Below are 16,084 nucleotides of genomic sequence, written 5' to 3'. Positions count from 1 at the left end.
GTTGACACATTCTGAATTTGGATGTGCTACGTAACTATTGAAGTCACTTTTTGGATGAATAAATCCAAAATTGGGTGAAAAACAGTAGCTGAGGGCCTAGGTCTGATACAAGAGGAGAAGAGATAGTGGAGTCAGTTGTGTAGAGCTAACTAACTCAGGAGAGGGTTCAGGATTCCAGTACCCATGTTACCCATAAAGTGAGGACTATATCTGTCCTCTCAGAACATAATTTAAAAAAAAAGTAATGACTATGGAAATGTTAAAAAGTCAGAGTAAAATAAGTATATTCAGGGATTTTATTTGTATTTATGTATTGTATTTAATGCTTAGGAAGGACAGCATTTGAAAGGCTAAAGTTTATTCATTGAGTGGTTCTTTGTATGTTTAGTTGTTAAAATAAAATAAAGTTTCAAGCAAGCTTTTCTATGAAGTTGCGGTGCCCAAGGTAGATAATATCAAGACCTAACAAATGAATCTGACAAAGGTGAGTCTAGATTTGACTATCCTGGACCTTCTCAGCCTGTCATGGGCCTTGAAGGCACCTTCACTTGGTCGTAAGACTCCAAAAAATAACTTGCTCAGGGAGCTCAAAGTCAGGACTCCTGTTTTGCAGGGAAGCTGTTGAAAACCAAAAAGGACACAGGGCTGACGAAAGGAGCCATGGGGAAAGAGTAAGTCTTTGCCTTCAAGTTAGTTCCTGCTTTGTGGCGTTCTGTTCATGCGACACCTTACAAACCAGCTCTGCATAACATGGCCTTGGATTTGCTGGTTCACGAGGAGGCTACTGCAGCATACAAACAGATGAAGAACACACACACAGTCAGCGCTGCACTGAAACCCAGCTTTACCTGGAGGTGGGTTACTCCTTCCTACAGAACTATTAGCCATCTGCTACATGCCGATAGTAAAAGCATGCCTCTTCTTCATTTTCTAAATGCTAGGTTAGTTTTTAACAAATGTCACGATGATAAAAGTATGTTTCCCCTATAAATTTTTGAACAAAAAAGGGACTTAATTTTCTAACTATTTTCACAGCATCACATAATTCCACACTATAAGGAAATTTTGATCATTGATTATCTTTTATAGTCACACACACACACACACACACACACACATTTAGCATTATGGCAACATATAATAAATTGGCCAAATGTGTAAGATAAGAATTTTTCTCAAAATACTACTCATGTAATAGTGCATCCTTTCTACACAGTAAAAATGTAGAGTTCCCAAAACTAGAAAGAAATTGTTCACATGTCCAACACTGTGTATAAGTCTTTATTTTTCATGATAGTGAATTGAAGTGTGGGAAGAATCACTTAGACCATAGTAATTCAAATAAAATGTATCCAAACATTTAGAAAAACAGGAGCCAAATTAGGAATGTGCTTTAAATTTTTATATTAAACTGCTCTATTCTGCTGAAAGAACAGTTAGTTCATTTTATAATATGGAAATATTTATTTGAGTAAAATAAGAATCGTAAGGGCCTGAAGTTAATATGCTCAGAGTGAAGACACTAAGAAAAAGAATAGCTTTGATCCAGTGGGAGAAACCAGAGTAGAATTTATATTGCAAAAATATAAACCATTTTCAGAATCCAATGTGTTTCACTACAACATAGCTACAAAAAAACAAATTGTTACAGGGACCTTAAAGTACAAACAATTTGGAGATGAAGGGAACAGTTTTTAATACGTTACAAAATAAGCAAAAACTAAATGAAAAGGATCACTAAGAAAACAAACAACTAAGGTAAATTAAAAATGTGCCAGTGCTTAAAAGTGCACTTAACAATATATGGGAGTCAGAAGTCACATCTTTCATGAACTTACTTCACAGCTTACACTTGACACTGTGGTTGGACTGTTCCAAATAATGATAAGCTCCATTGGGAGTGATTCCTTAATTATCAATGACGTAAGGACAGTCCGTCCCCCTGCCCCCACCTGCCCCTCCATAATGCACCTAATTGAAGATCTGTTCAAAGCCTGATGCCAAGTTTCCAGACACTCTCACCAAATAGAAGTCTTTTTTTTATATAGCCAAAGATCTTTGGTGTAAAGTACTTATCAATCACCAGGTACAAGTGATACAGTGTTAGTCCCGCTGCCCCTGAGTCCCTGCTGAGACTCTCCTGAAGTAGGTGTCACTAAACTCAGTGACCAGGTTCCCAGAGGCACCGACACAATATGCAAGCAGCTTCATGTTCTGCTTAGCTTCCTTAAGATTTCCAACGAGGCCAGGCAAGGGTCATATGTGTTCGCAGATGAGAAATCACAGGCCTGCCTTGCAAGTTCTAGGAAGTGACCTTACAAAATCCAGAACCCTAAGGGAGGCAACTAAGTTTCCCTCAGCACCCCTACCAGAGCTGGCCCCAGGACACGCCTGTGCAGCTTGTAACCCACAGTGCTAGGGTTTTTCCCCACCACAGGGATGTGGAACAAGGCCTATGTTCCTAAGGGTTGAACGTGGCCCCATGGGTCGAGCCTGAGCAAGCCATGTTTTGTGAGCACTTTCTGAACCTGGATTTCAGTCATCCCAAGTCCTCTATGCTCTTCAAATGAGGGTTGTTGTTGCTGATCTCTCTTGGAACACTCTTGAGTTGCCTTCTCTAGGATGTTGGCAACCTCCAGCGAGTCCTGGAAGAAGCTCTGGATGCCATACAACTTGGTCTCCTCCACCAGCTTGCCTTAGATTCTCAGGAGCTGCCAAAGCTCGATTGTATTGTTCCATGGTCTCTCTCAGCTGCTCCTCCAGCTTCACTTTTTCTTCCCCGTGGGTCTTGTCTGCAGAGGATGGAGCTGTCTTTGGCTAACAATGACCCAAGTCCTCATCCAGGTTCTGACTACTGTTCTTCTGTTTTGTAGCTGTGCACACAGGTGAGGAGAAGGCCTGTGCCCTAAGGCTGCACCATGCCAGCCTCATGCCCCACACTGAGCTGCCATGATTGCCCCTGTGGTTCCCAAACAGAAGTCTCTAAGCTGAGAACTTCCTCACACTGTCAAGTACTTTTTCCTAGGATTTGAAGTTGGCTTTCCCTTGCTTTCAACAGCGTTGACTTGCTCTTTATTTACTTAGGCAAGTGAACCTCTACTGAAATAAGTGCTCCCACCTTGTTTCTTCCAAAATTAAAACAACAAAGCAACCCCAAATTTGTATACTTGAACACATCACACACTAGAGATAAAATGAATGACTTCTTTCATGTAGTCAAACATCCTAGATGTAATTAGGTCCTAACTCAAGCTAATAAAGAATGATCTCCTCATAATGTCCTAGGCTAGTGGTACACTTACTTGGGACTAGTTAGAATATATGAAATCACATTATTCTGTAGACATTTTTAATTAAATATATTTCTGAATTTAGAATAGGTTAGAAGAAACTACTTTAGTAACTAATTTGTACTCAGTAATTAATAAAAAAAAATCTGCTTTCCGCATCAATGACCAGCCTGGCATGGTATCCTTAAGAGTAAATTAGTGGCACATATACAGTGCCACTAATCAACAGCGCTCTAATCAGACATAAGGCCTACTCAACATGTGGGAAACCATGCCTGGTACCGGAAACCTATCTAAGTACCCAATGCTAATGAAGTCATTGTTATTGGAAGAGGTTCTGTAAACACTGATTTACTAAACCAGTAAAATCCCTAGCAGAAATCTATCAACATTTGTCCTTATACCCACAGATAAGTGTAGTCTTCATCCCTCATTAAGGAACCCCTCTTTGCAACAGACAGAGACCACTACAGAAAATCACAACCAAGCAAAGTGCAGAGTTGTTGAACCCAGTCCCAATGGAGTGTTCCAAACACTCCCACACCTAAGCATCAGGGAACACAGAGTCTAAGTGCCAGAGGATTGGGGAGTGTGTCATGACATTGTCTCCTAGCAACGTCAGAAGCTACAAATGTAAAGTCTCCCAAATATAAGCCAAACAAGGACAACATCAATGAGCACACCAGAGTGGACAAAGAAACGTCCATGAGGCCTCATTCCTAACATAAAGAATTATAGGCAATTAAGGAAAGCTGGGAATGGGAGAGGTAGTCTTCTCCATAGAGCACACCAATTGGTTGTCCAGTGTCAAACAGCCAGCCAAATGGTATGATCATACAAGTAAAATTATATGGAATGAGCAGGTTATATTTAGGAATATGTGTGTGTGTGTGTGTGTGTGTGTGTGTGTGTGTGTGTGTGTGTGTGTATGTATATATGTGCATATATATCATGTAATAATAGTTAGAAAAGGAGGTGGTAAATTTGAAAGAAAGTAGGGAGGGGAGTGAGTATGTGAGGGCTTGGAGGGAGGAAAAGAGAGAGATAAATATTGTAACTGTATTATAATCTCAAAAATGAAATTTAAAAGCTCTACATGTCAGTGTATGATATAAAGATGAACGAGATCCTTCATGAAAGAAGACAGCTAGGCATCCTTGCCACCCACTGAAGAATAGGACAAGACTCATTTTACAACACAGACCCAGTTAAAAGCCTGAGAGTCTTTTCTCCCTAAGCATGGCTAGTTTTCTCACCATATGTTCATTTGACTCAGTCCTGCATCTCCTCCTTTGCTCTTCACAGTGACTTTAGGACAACGCAGACCATAGCAAACTCTACCAGCTTGGAAATCCACATCTCCTTTCTCCATTGCATTATCAACAGGAAGAGGAGAATGCAAAACCCTGTCTGATTTGTAACCAACAGTCTCTGTGCTCTGTTCTCCACGAGAAATGTACAACCCTTAGCTGTTCACTGTTCTTGGTTCCCTGTTTCATTCATGGGAAGAAATGCTGTTTCTTCATAATAAAACAAAAGCTCCTATCTGAATTACTTTGAATGTATCCTTGTTTTAGGATGTGAAGGCTCATATTCTTAACTGAATATAAAATAGGAGTAATTTGGATTCTCATTTTTCACGTGCTGACTTCATTTTGGGTTTTGCAATTCTAACAACACAAAGAACAAAGCTTTCAGTGAGAAACATTGTGGGAATGATCCTTTGTGAGTAGAGCTAGGATAAGACTGAGGTACAACACACGTAATACATGAAGGTTAGGACAATGCTCTGTATCAAAACAATGTATAGTGCAATGTTAATAAAAAGTAAAAACAAGCTGAGAAAATCTACAATCCATAATGAAAAAGGATCATCATTTTAAATATAGGCAAGTCAATGGGTCGCATTATTCCATTTGTCTCAGGCGATGGCCCGCACAGCATGGGGTCTTTTTGTTATAGATGGATGGGCAGACCTATCTGACGGAGTCACGCAACTTTTGTCAACTTAGTCCAAAACTTGTCAACTTGTATTTTAAGCTGGTTGAATTGACAAATAATTTTAATGTCATTTAGGATTTATCATCATTGTTCTTTATGCTATTCTCAAATGCTCATTTCTTCTCTTGAACTCTCTCTTTCTCTTGTGACATCATTTCTCTTATTAAATTGAGCATGCTTTGTTCGGAGATTATTTCGTTATGTTTTGTAAATAAAGACTGCAGCCCTGATAAAACTGCATTATATTGTTTTCACCCCAAAAACTTTGTAAATCGAGCCCAGAGGCCTGAGAAGTAACAAAAAAAAATCATTTAAACCTCCACCATAGACCTAAATTTGAATTACTTTTTTCAAAAATGATTTACCATCATTTTTGGAAAATAATCTTTGATTCCAACACACAATAATTGCTATTAGCATTATTGTGGGTTTGTTCACAATAAGTGATTGTACGTTAGTGGTAAAAGAAAAATACATCAAGGAGTGTACACTTACTGGCATTTATAATGTCAAATTTCTCTGTTCCTTTGACTCTTTCTTAAAATTCTGAGTTAGTCAATGTCATCAAGCCTAGAATCAAGCACTGAGTGCTTCAACAACACTTCACGTGGAGAGTAGGACCTTTACTTACCCTCCTAGGGCAACATACCCATTGCTACCTCCTGTCTTTTATGCTAGTGTTTTTAATATAGTTTACTTTTACATATGCTACAAATACATTTGAATATAAATGTAAAATATATCACTTTGGAGAAACTACATACAGTAAAAATATATGTTGTGGCCATCCTCATATTCATCATTTTCCAAAGGCTCCTATTGTCTTGTTCATGCTCCATTTCTGCCTGGTATCATTGTTTCTTCCTAAAAAGCATAGTTTAAAGTTTGTTGTGGAGTTATTCTTGGCTTCTGTCTTAACTGGCACATTTCATTTTAATTATGCTTTCCCTAATCACAGAATTCCTGATTCACAAGATGTATCCGTTTTCAACACTTTAGTGATATCACCCCCATTGATTTTTTGCATAGTTTCTGAGATCTTTTGTAGTTGCTACCCAAGTTATTCTGCAGTTCAGGGTGCACTGTACCCACAGGCTACTACTAACTCTTAGTCTCTAACGCTCTTACATGATTTGACTGCAGTTACCAGAACGAGTGTAGCTCAGTAGTTCAGTGCTTCCACAGCATGCATACGGTTGTAGGTTCAGTACCTGGTAGCAGGCAAAATCCTGCTACAACCATCAAGTTGAGGGAATACTGGAAAAGTTTTGCCTTCATTCTGAACAAAGTAAGTAGAAAAATGGCATTAAATGTGGGGCATATGAAAATTTTATCATAATGAAAGAAAGGAAATTCTAAAGTATACAAAGAATAGGTGAGTAAGCAGGACTGTTTCTGATAACATATCAGGATTAAAATATTGTAATATTTAACTTTTCAATAAGTTAAAAATAATAAGCAGTACATATTCTTTAATGATTTTACTTGATATTTTTCATAAATATGAAAGTCATTAAATTTTCTGCTTTTATTTTATTAAAATTATATCATTTATCACACACTGCGGTAGGTGCTCCCCTGCTTTATGCTGATGATTATTGGGCACTCAGAGTTTACATATAATTTGCATATTTATTTTTACGAGATTAGGAGATTAGGTTTTTTTTCTGGCATATTAAATATCTTTGAAACATTTACATGACACATAATTTTCTTTTCATATTTAAATGATAGGATTCATTGATTAAATAAGTACTTCCCAATTCCCATCTATAGATGCCAAATATATATAAAAGACTTTGATTGCTATTTGGCTTCAATTTCTCTTTCATTTCGTAGAGACGAATGAAAATCATGTCAAAGCCCCCTGGGTGATGGCGGTACAGAGATTCTCACACGTATCATCTGCCTGTGTCATTTCTGCGGCTGAAAGTGTGAGATGCTGCTGGTCCATCTCACCTCAACCATCTCATCTGCGAAGATGGAGGTGTCCTCTTACAGTCTGGATGTACAAGTCAGATATACATGACCTGATACCGAGTTAGAAACTAACAAATGGGGCATATTGTTCACTTGTGAATTCTCGCTGTGGGCACAGGTGTGCATTTGTGTATATAACTGTTTGATATTTAGCACGTTACAATATTAAGTAAATATTTATATTTTTAGTGTAATCATTTTAAATATCAGTTGTAGACAGTTCTCCCTTTGCTTTGCTGCCAGTATATTTAACATTGCTATTGACCTAATGTTCATTTAATGTTCTAAAAATGCTTGCTACTGGCTTTCTGTATTAATTTTCAGCTTTAAAATACTGGAGGAAATATCATATCTTGATTACCGAGTTTTCTGGTGACTCCTTAAGCTCACATTCAAAGCAAATGGCCCACTTACTTTGGACTTTCCTGGGCTCTGAGCCTCAGTGCAGCTCTGCTTGGTGGATCTATACACACACTTCCAAGATGATGCTCTAGAATTGCTCTTCCTACCATAGTTCCCTTTTCTACGCACTCAGGATGGAAATCTCAAGGGTATCTTTAATCGATGTTTCCCCCTCCACATCTTTGCATATACTTGACATATAATGTGAACCAAGGTAGCTAAATTCTCTAAAATATAAGCTATAGCCACTTTTAAAAGAGTAGTTTTGCGATGTATTTTGCTTTAAATTTTAATTAATTTTTAATTCTCTCTCTCTCTCTCTCTCTCTCTCTCTCTCTCTCTCTCTCTCTCTGTATGTGTGTGTGTGTGTGTGTGTGTGTGTGTGTGTGTGTGTGTGTGTGTGTGTGTGTTCATATTACCGAAGTGCCCACAGAGTCAAGACAAGATCCCCGGGAACTTGAGTTACAAGTATTTTTGAGCCATCTCTCATGAGTACTGGGACTCAAACTGTAAGAGTAGCACTCACTATTAACCACTGAGTCATCTGCCAGCCTTCTATTTACTTTTAAAAAACTATTTTGATTTTATATTAACAGATACATAAAACATAAAATAGTATATACTAATGGTGTCATGTGAGTTTTTGATATATGTATATTGTGTCAGTCAATTAAACCTATCCACCCACTCAAATGTTGATTACTTTTTTATGCTGAGAACATTTTAAATCCATGGTTCTAGGCTTTCAAAATGTCCCCAACATTGTTCACATATATAGTCACCTGATACCTAATAGTGTACCAACACAGCTTGCTCCTATCGAATGATGTTAGTTCCTATGCCCAACCTTTCTTCTTCCTGCTCCTCCTTCTCCCACAGCCCATCCTCCTACCTTCCTTTCCTTTTTTCCCCAGTCCAGGGTCAATTTTATCACCATCAGACTGCTAATACAAACTTGGACTAAGTGGTCCAAGGGTTTCTTAACTCTCGCCCTTCCATCCGAAGGGCAGGGGGCGAGCTTGTGAAGTTCCACACTAGCTAAGGAACTATTAGCAGTTAATGGCTTCTGGGGGAGAATAGTCATTTATTTTCAGAGTTGTAGTGACGTAAGTTGTCTGTGATCTAGTAAGTAACTTCACATATATGCTCATGCCAGCACCCTTATTAAATTGAGTTTAAAAAAACACACGTGAAAGTCGATGGATGACATGTTAGAAAAGGAATCAGCAGCCAGAAGCAATGAGAGAGAATAATAAATGGAACCCAGGCATGAATGTCACCAAAATAGATGATATACCATGTAAAATACTGTATATAAGTATATCATATTCTGGTAGATGACTATATGAACAAAAATGTGAGAGAATTTTTTAAATGTAACTTAGATGCTATCTTTCTTTTCACATGTTGGAATGATATAATTTGACATTATAATTAGGATTCATTTTTTTTTTAGCAGATCACCTCTTAGACGTGAGAGTCCGAATGAATACATAAATATTTATTTTCTCATCATTCTAGCCCTCCAGTGGTTTCCCACTAGAGAAGAATAAACTTAAAATTTCTTTCCATGTGGCAGCCCATTACTTAACCAGGGACTGGCCAGTTACAACAGACAGTCCACCCACCTCCACAGGCTTCTGTCCAGTCCAGCTTCATAAGCCTTTCTTCCTGTACCCAGAATGATGCTCCATCAGAGCAGGGAGTCCTCTCATCACCTTAGCATTCATTATCTATTTGCATATTTTCTGCTTTTCTTCCACACTGCATAATAATCTCCATGAGATAAGAGTTTATGTTGTGCAAACATTCTTGGTTCTTAAAAATACTTCTGTGTACATAGTTAGAGCTCAATATATTGTTGAATAAATTAATGAATGTTGACAACTGTGATCATCAGTGTACAAGAAATTAGATATAAGACTACAATCAGCCTGTACTTTGTCCCCTAGGGGAACGGAAAAGTGAAGTACAAATCAGAGGTAGCTGATGTTTATTAAAAATGGACTTTGATTGATTTCTACTGGCTCTAGTTGGTCAGGATTAAAGCTTCTAATAAGTTACGTAAACATCATGATGCTTTGTATCAGCATCAGCAGAGTTTGCATTTCAAAAGCAGTGAAAGAATAATGGACACTTCCAATTTCATTCTTCTTCCTCTTTCAATCAATTAAAATGTATAAAAAACACGTAGAATCATAGTGATGATAAATTGTCAAAGGTACTTTAGCGTTTTACAAATAATATTTATGGTTAAATATTAAATGCATCACCCATCCCATCTCTATATGTCTTTTCATAAACAAAGAGTTAGAAATATGAAATGTACTTCTCATGCGTGTTCAGAAACTAGACACAACTTTCCCATCTAGAATGCAGGCTTACAATTACTGGATAAGTAGTAGTAAGAGAAAAATTCTTAAAGATGACTGCATCATTATAACTTTAAATCCAAGCAAGTGATATGTTATTTGAAATTGAAGAGTTGAAATGCTAGAAGGGCATCATTTGAGCTATATAAACTAAGAGGAGTGAAATAAAAACATGTAAATGAAAGATAGGTGAAGTTTGCATATGTGTGTATGATGCAGGCAACATGTTAAAAATAATCTTACAAAAGTACACTCCACAAGAACTACTATCACGACACTGAAACACTATAGCCACTTGATCCTAGAGACCTCAATGTGTTACTTCACACATATTTACATAAATTATAAGAGAAGCTAATGCACCAGAAACCATTTAATTTCACAAATGTATGTAGAGAGGTTGGTCTGTAAAGTATGGTTATAGATAAGAATTTTGAAGTTTTATTAAACTGTAAAGGACTCTGTATGTCCACGTACAGTTCCATCTCCTGATCTATGTACAAGTGTAATAATTCATGTGCACTAGTCTAATTTATTATAAAATCCTCAATGTACCATCTCGTTTTATAGACTGGTAGGACATAAGAATATAGCCATCATTTTAGAATCTATACTCACTGCAGCTTTTGGATGAGAAATTGACTTAAATGTAATTAAGTTTTCTGATTAAACAATTGATTTTCCGGTCCCTTACAGAGTAGGTCACTAGATGGAATATTGAACTGTTAGTCTTGTTTCATCACATGGTTGAGTTCTTGTTCCTTCACACTCTGCAAAGCCTACTGGTTATGTCCTTCAACCCAACATCTTCCTGATTCTGTTACTGACTCAGTCAGAACTCCTCTTACTGTTGCTGCTGCAATGTAAGTTTCAAAAATTTTAACTAAGTGAAAAAAATCAAATACATTTTCAAGTACATTCCCTTGGCTTTCCACTTTCGATGACAACTGTGGTTTTCTTTTTCTTTTCACAAGAATAACCAAGCACTTGTGGACTGGCTGAGAGGCAGGCTGTCTTCTCAACAATAAGGTAAATGTGATGAATAGAGGGGTCTGCTCACACTTTACAAGACCCCCCTGTTCTCACAAAGGACTCAGTGATCTCTCCATAACCCACAGGACTTAGCAGTGGCTGCTTCTTACTTCTCTTACTTCTCTACTCCCTTTTGCTACTCACTGTTTTTCTTCCCTTTATGTTTCCCCTGTAAAATTTACACTACCAAGACACCTTTTGTTTGCTATTTTACCTTTGACTTCACAACCTAGACCATCAGAGCAACAATGGACAATTTCTACCAACAACACCGCTCCCATGAAATTTAAGGTGATGTGCATTTTACTTTAGTTCAAATCTATCATAATATTCACCGTGAAAGTTTGTAAAATACCAAAATTTTAATCTACTTAAAACTATATACCATTGTAGTCATTAGAAAAGGGTGTGACAGTTGATCAACTCTAGTGGAAAATTGTACGTGTTTTAAAGCTTTGCAAATGGTAAAACAGTGGCGATTCTTTATTACAAACTTCCTGGTCTGCCTCTGTTTTAACATTTCTCACCAACACAGAATGAGAGATAGATAGATAGGTAGGTGGGTAGATAGATAGATAGATAGATAGATAGATAGATAGATAGATAGATAGGGAGAAAGAGAGAGGAGAGAGAGAGAGAGAGAGAGAGAGAGAGAGAGAGAGAGAGAGAGAGAGAGAAAGGCAGAGAGAGAGGGAGAGGGAGAGAGACAGAGAGAGAGACAGAGAGAGAAGAGATGCCTAGTAACAGATTGGTTGCTGACAAGTACACCCGGGGATCTGCCTACTCAGTGCTGGGATTGCAGATGTGTAACACCATTCCTTAGGTTTTCATACAGGTTCTGTGGGTTAAACTTAGGTCCTTGTGGCTTGCAATATACACACACACACACATACACACACACACACACACACACACACACACACACACATATATATAAAATGAATATATAAATTCATTATTCTAGTTCAGAATTACCACATTGATTAAATAATTTTTAAAAGTTTCTATACTTAACGTGAGACCTATCTTCTTTTTTCTTTTTTTTATTAAGAAAAAATTTTCATTCATTTTACACACCAATCAAAGATCCCCCTCTTACTTCCTTCCACCCCCAGTCTCCCCCTTTCAATCCACCCCCACTCCCACCCACAAGAAGGCAAGGCCTCCTATGGGGAGACATATTCAATAGATGCAAGTCCAAGCCCTTCCCCCTGCCCCAAGGCTGCACAAAGTGTTCCATCATAGGTAGTAGGCTCTAAAAAGCCCTCTTACGCACCAGAGATGGATTCTGATCCTACCACCAGGGGACCCCCCCAAGCAGATCAAGCTATACAACTGTTGCACCATGCAGAGGGCCTAGTCCAGTCCCATGTAGGCTCCACAGCCATTGATCCAACTTTCATGATTTCCCACTAGTTTTGTTTGGTCATCTCCGCATGTTTCCCCATCATGATCCTGATGCACTTGCTCAAAGAATCCCTCCTCTCTCTCTCCTACTGGACTCTTGAAGCTTGGCCTGATGTTTGGCCATGAATCTCTGCATCTGCTTCCATCAGTTACTAGAGAAATGCTCTGTGATGACAGTTAGGGTATTCACTGGTCTGATCACTGGGGTAAGCCAGTTCAGTTTGGGCACCTCTCCACTATTTCTAGTAGCCCAAGCTGGGGACATCCTTGGGGATTCCTGACAGTTTCCCTAGCCCTGGGTTTCTCTCTATCCCCATGATATCTTCTGTAGCTGGAGAGTTTCACTCCAACTCCCGCCAAGCCCCAGCAGTCCTGCAGCAGGGAGATGCCAGTTTGCTGCTGTGGGATGGTCTGTATGTTAAATGTGTTGCTGATTGGTCAATAAATAAATCACTGATTGGCCAGTGACCAGGCAGGAAGTATAGGCGGGACTAACAGAGGAGAATTGAGAGAACAGGAAGCTGGGTGAGGGAGACACTGCCAGCCACCACCATGACAAGCCGCATATGAAGATCCCGGTAAGCCACAAGCCATGTGACAAGGTATAGATTTATGGAAATGGATTAATTTAAGCTGTAAGAACAGTTAGCAAGAAGCCTGCCATGGCCATACAGTTTGTAACCAATATAAGTCTCTGTGTTTACTTGGTCGGGTCTAAGCAGCTGTGGGACTGGCAGGTGAGAGAGATTTGCCCTGACCGTGGGCCAGGCAGGAAAACTCTAGCTACAGTCTGCCATCCAGGGAGCAACATGTAAAGGCAACAGGTAAAGCCACGGAACACTTGGCGACATATAGATTAACAGAAATGGGCTGAGTTAAGTGTAAGAGCTAGTCAGTGGTAGGCCTGAGCTAATGGCCCAGCAGTTTAATTAATATAAGTTTCTGAGTGATTATTTTATAAGTGGTTGCAGGGTCCATAGTGCTGGGCAGGACTGGACAAAACTCCAGCTACAATCTCCCTCTATCAAGTAATCTCTTTCCTTGCTTTCCCTCTCCAACCCTATTCCAGCTCAACCATCCTGTTCCCTTATGTTCTCATCCCCTATCTCCTACCCTCCATTGCCCACCTCTCATCCCCAGTTTACTCATGGAGATCTCATCTATTTCCCCTTCCTAGGGTGATCCATGTATCCCTCTTTGGGTCTTTTTTATTAATTAGCTTCTCTGGACTTGTGGGTTGCAGTCTGGTTATCCTTTGCTTTACATCTAGTATCTATTTAAAAAGGAGTCATACCATGTTTGTCCTTCTGATTCTGGGTTACCTCACTCAGGATGATATTTTCTAGTTCCATCCATTTGCCTGCAAATTTCATAATGTCATTGTTTTTCTCTGCTGAGTAGTACTCCATTGTGTATATGTACCACGTTTTCTTGATCAATTCTTCAGTTGAGGGGCATCTAGGTTGTTTCCAGGTTCTAGCTATATAAACAATGCTGCTATGAACATAGTTGAGCTTGTGTCCTTCTGGTATGATTGAGCATTCCTTGGGTATATGCCCAAGAGTGGTATAGTTGGGTCTTGAGGTAGATTGATTCCCAATTTTCTGAGAACCCGCCATACTGTTTTCCAAAGTGGCTGCACCAGTTTGCACTCCCACCAACAGTGGAGGAGTGTTCCCCTTGCTCCACATCCTGTCCATATAAGATGTCTGCAGTGCTTTTGATCTTAGCCAGTCTGACAGGTATAAGATGGTATCTCAGAGTCATTTTGATTTGCATCTCCCTGATGATTAAGGATGCTGAGCAATTACTTAAATGTTTTTCAGCCATTTGAAATTCTTCCTTTGAGAATTCTCTGTTTAGCTCTATAGCTCATTTTTTAATTGGATTGTTTGTTACTTTGATGTCTAATTTCCTGAGTTCTTTATATATTTTGGAGATCCGCCCTCTGTCAGATGTGGGGTTGGTGAAAATCTTTTCCCATTCTGTAGGCTGTCATTTTGTCTTATTTACTGTGTCCTTTGCCTTACAGAAGTTTCTCAGTTTCAGGAGGTCCCATTTATTAATTGTTGTTCTCAGTGTCTGTACTACTGGTGTTATATTTAGGAAGTGGTCTCCTGTACCAATACATTTAAAACTATATCTTACTTTCTCTTCTATCAGGTTCAGAGTAACTGGATTTATGTTGAGGTCTTTGATCCACTTGGACTTAAGTTTTGTGCGTGGTGACAGATAATGGTTCTTTTTGCAGTCTTCTACATGTTGACATCCTGTTATGCCAGCACCATTTGTTGAAGATGCTTTCTTTTTTCCATTGTACAGTTACGGCTTCTTTGTCAAAAAATCAGATGTTCTTAGCTATGTGGGTTAATGTCAGGGTCTTCAATTAGATTCCATTGGTCCACATGTTGGTTTTTATGCCAATACCAAGCTATTTTTACTAATATAGCTCTATAGTAGAGCCTGATGTCAGGGATGGTGATGCCTCCAGAGGTTGCTTTGTTGTACAGGATTCTTTTAGCTATCCTGGGTTTTCTGTTTTTCCAAATGAAGTTGAGTATTGTTCTTTCCAGAGACCTATCTTCTTTTTTTAATATTTTTTTAGTTGTTGAAATTTATTTAGTTGAAACACAAACTACACATGTAAATGGAATACCAAGTAATGTTTTGATACCTTCACATATTGTGTAACATGTACTAATTAAACTGTCTCAAGTATTTGTCATTTATTTATGGTGAAAACTTTCATACTCCTATCTCACAGTTCTTTAAATGCACAGTGCATTTTCATTACTTGCAGTTATGCTAATACGCAGTTGCTGAACAGAGATTCTTACTACCACCTAATTGGAATTTAGCACACATTAATGAGCCTTTCCACAGACTCCTTTCCTTCTGCTGTCACTAGCCTCGGGTATCCATCATTTTGATGTGGAATGTATTTTTAGCTCACATATGGAATGGAACCTTAATTTAAAAGTCATACAAGTTGGTACATAGTATTCAATGTCTTAGAAGTATTTTTTTTCTGAATGAATTTTAATCAACATTGTGTGTTTTTTTTTTAATCCTGGATGTAAACAGATCTATATTACCAGACATTTTAAAGAGAATATTGATATTTGTAAGTAGAAACAAAAGCAAAGCCATCTCCTACTAAAGCAAATTCTGGGGGAAGAGTTATAAAGTGTGTTCACAGAATTCATTTATCATTTCCTTTTGCAAGTTTATGAAATAATGTCATAATTATTTTTTTTAATGTCCAGCAATCATCCCAGGAAACCTACAAATGCTAGGTAAAGCTAACATGATTTCTACTGCATATGCCACATAAGCCACAAACATACTTTAACTTTTAGTCACACTAAAACCCACAAATAAACAGGTAAACATAATTTTAATGTACATCTTCACAGTATATACTCATTATAATCTTAATGCATAATAATCATAAAATAGTCCCAAAGCTATTTTTCACCATTTTATTGATAACAAGTCTTAGAAATAAAGTGTAGATTCAATGTTTGCAAAGTCTCTTACCCCAGACTCTGCATTTTCTGTGCTTACACTGTTATTTTAATTGTTATAATTAAAACCTGA

At 38.2% G+C, this 16,084-nt stretch overlaps 1 pseudogene; it reads right to left on the bottom strand.

Moving 5' to 3' along the window:
* Positions 1-2,345: 2,345 nt before the first annotated feature.
* LOC131918773 (grpE protein homolog 1, mitochondrial-like) lies at positions 2,346-2,951 on the bottom strand (annotated as a pseudogene).
* Between the last annotated feature and the right edge of the window lie 13,133 nt (positions 2,952-16,084).

Source organism: Peromyscus eremicus, chromosome 8b, assembly GCF_949786415.1.
Source record: "Peromyscus eremicus chromosome 8b, PerEre_H2_v1, whole genome shotgun sequence".
Lineage (NCBI taxonomy): Eukaryota > Metazoa > Chordata > Mammalia > Rodentia > Cricetidae > Peromyscus > Peromyscus eremicus.
This window is presented reverse-complemented; position numbering and strand designations above follow the sequence as displayed.